We start from the raw sequence: 2,856 nt of genomic DNA on the forward strand, positions 1-2,856 counted from the left end.
ATCTAAGGTTATTGATATTTCTCCCAGCAATCTTGATTCCAGTTTGTGCTTCATGCAACCCAGCATTTTGCATGATGTACTCTACATAGAAGTTAAATAAGCAGGGTGACAATATACAGCCTTGATATACTCCTTTCCCAATTTAGAACCAGTCAGTTGTTACATGTCTGGTTCTAACTGTAGCTTCTTGACCTGCATACAGATTTCTCAGGAGGCAGGTAAGGTGGTCTGGTATTCCCATCTCTTGAAGTATTTTCCACAGTTTGTTGCAATCCACACAAAGGCTTTGGCATAGTCAATAAAGCAGAAGTAGATGCTTTTTTGGAACTCTCTTGCTTTTTCGATGATCCAGTGGATGTTGGCAATTTGATCTCTGGTTCTTCTGCCTTTTCTTAATTCAGCTCAAACATCTGGAAGTTAATGGTTCACATACTATTGAAGCCTGGCTTGGAGAATTTTGAGCATTACTTTGCTAGCGTGTGAGATGAGTGCAATTATGCGGTACTTTGAGCATTCTTTGGCATTGCCTTTCTTTGGGATTGGAATGAAATGGACCTTTTCCATTCCTGGGGCCATTTCTGAGTTTTCCAAATTTGCTGGCATATTGAGTGCAGCACTTTCACAGCATCATCTTTCAGGATTTAAAATAGCTCAACTGGAATTCCATCACCTCCACTAGCTTTGTTTGTAGTGATGCTTCCTAAGGCCAACTTGACTTCACATCCCAGGATGTCTAACTCTAGGTGAGTGATCACATCATCACGGTTATCTAGGTCATGAAGCTCTTTTTTTGTATAGTTCTTCTATATTCTTTCCACCTCTTCTTAATATCTTCTGTTTCTGTTAGGTCCTTACCATGTCTGTCCTTTATTGTGTTCCTCTTTGCATGAAATATTCCCTTGGTATCCCTAATTCTCGTGAAGAGAACTCTAGTCTTTCCCACTCTATTGTTTTCCTCTATTTCTTTGCATTGATCGCTGAGGAAGGCTTTCTTATCTCTTCTTGCTATTCTTTGGAACTCTGCATTCAGATAGATATATCTTTCCTTTTCTCCTTTATCTTTAATTTCTCTTCTTTTCTCAGCTATTTGTAAGACCCCCTCAGACAACTATTTTGCCTTTTTGCATTTCTTTTTCTTGGGGATGGTCTTGATCACTGCCTCCTGTACAACATCACAAATCTTGTCAGTTCACCTTGAAAATTAACCTGCCCTTTCAAGCATTATGGTCCTTACTATAAAATCCAATAAAACAATCATAAACAGAATATTTTCTGTTTTTCATTTCGGCTGAAAGGGCAAGTTAATTTTCAAGGTGAACTGATTTGGTGCTCCATGCTCAGACAGAACCCTGTATTTGCCAAGGTCACTGCTTTGAGCTGGATCAGCATCCGGCCAACTCACTCAGTTAGGACACATGATCAGACTCTGCCGTGTTCAGTTCTTAATGCTAGTCTTGCAAGGGCAAGTCACTGGCTTAGAGATGGCCAGTCAAGCTGGTGGGGATGAGCCAGCAAACCCCTCAACCCTGATGGACTAGAAACTCGTAATAGAAGCCCTTCTGTTGGATACAGGTATCATAGATAAGACAAAACATGGATTCAAGGAGAGATTTGTTTAAAGAGTTTCTATCGCTATCAAGGGGCTTCCCAGGTGGCTCAGTGGTAAAGAATCCTCCTGCAATGCAGGAGACCCAGGTTTGATCCCTGGGTCAGGAAGATCCCCTGGAGGAGGGCATGGTAACCCACTCCAGTATTCTTGCCTGGAGAATTCCATGGACAGAGGAGCCTGGCAGGCTACAATCCATAGGGTCGTTAAGAGTCAGACACAACTGAAGTGACTGAGGACACACGTGGCTATCAAGTAGGACCTCAGAGAGAAAAGTTTTTGGTTTTACAAAGGTACATTACTTCAGCTTTGAGTCAATCCAAAGAGCAAGATTCAGTTTGTGAGAATCAATCAAAGACAAAAGTCTCACTCTTGGTTAAGATGCAATTTTCTCCACTAATAATCAAATACTTTGTAAGTTTAATTTTAAACAAGATTTAGAAGGATTATGATTAAAAATCTATATGACATACTGAACAACAGAACAAAAAGACAAAACACAAACTAATACTTATACTTCATTGATTGATTCCTTAATTTGTTTGAGTTCATGGATTTCCACCAAATATCAAGCACTGTATTAAGTATCTGGCATAGTGAACAAACCTGAAGAAGGAAATGGCAACCCACTCCAGTATTCCGGCCTGGAAAATCCCATTCACAGAGGAGCCTGGTAGCTACAGTCCATAGAGTCACAAGAGTCGGATACAACTGTACACGTGCATGCACAGCAAGGCATAGTGAACAAAACAGACACAGTCTCTGCCCTCTTGGAGCTTACTGTCTTTTTTAAGAAGTATGTGTGATTGAGTAACTGAGTGGAAATTCACCAATCATATCAGCAATTTAATTAAGATATGTAACTACTCCATTTCCTCTCTATAATATAGTTTTATTGTTTTTAAAATCTGAAACATTTCTTTTAAATAATTTGCCTATGTCCTGCATTGCAGGTCAGTTCTTTACCAGCTGAACCACAAGGGAAGCCCAAGAATTCTAGAGTGGGCAGCCAGTATTTCCTGTGTCAAGAAGATCTGCTGGAGAAGGGATAGGCTACCCACTTCAGTATTCTTGGGCTTCCCTTATGATTCAGTTGGTAAAGAATCCACCTGCAATGTGGGAGACCTGGGTTCAATCCCTGGGCTGGGAAGATTCACTGGAAAAGGGGAAGGCTACCCACTCTAGTATTCTGACCTGGAGAATTCCATGGACTGTATAGTCCATGGGGTCACAAAGAGTCAGACACAACT

Source organism: Capra hircus, chromosome 6 (assembly GCF_001704415.2).
Source record: "Capra hircus breed San Clemente chromosome 6, ASM170441v1, whole genome shotgun sequence".
In the NCBI taxonomy this organism is placed as follows: Eukaryota; Metazoa; Chordata; class Mammalia; order Artiodactyla; family Bovidae; genus Capra; species Capra hircus.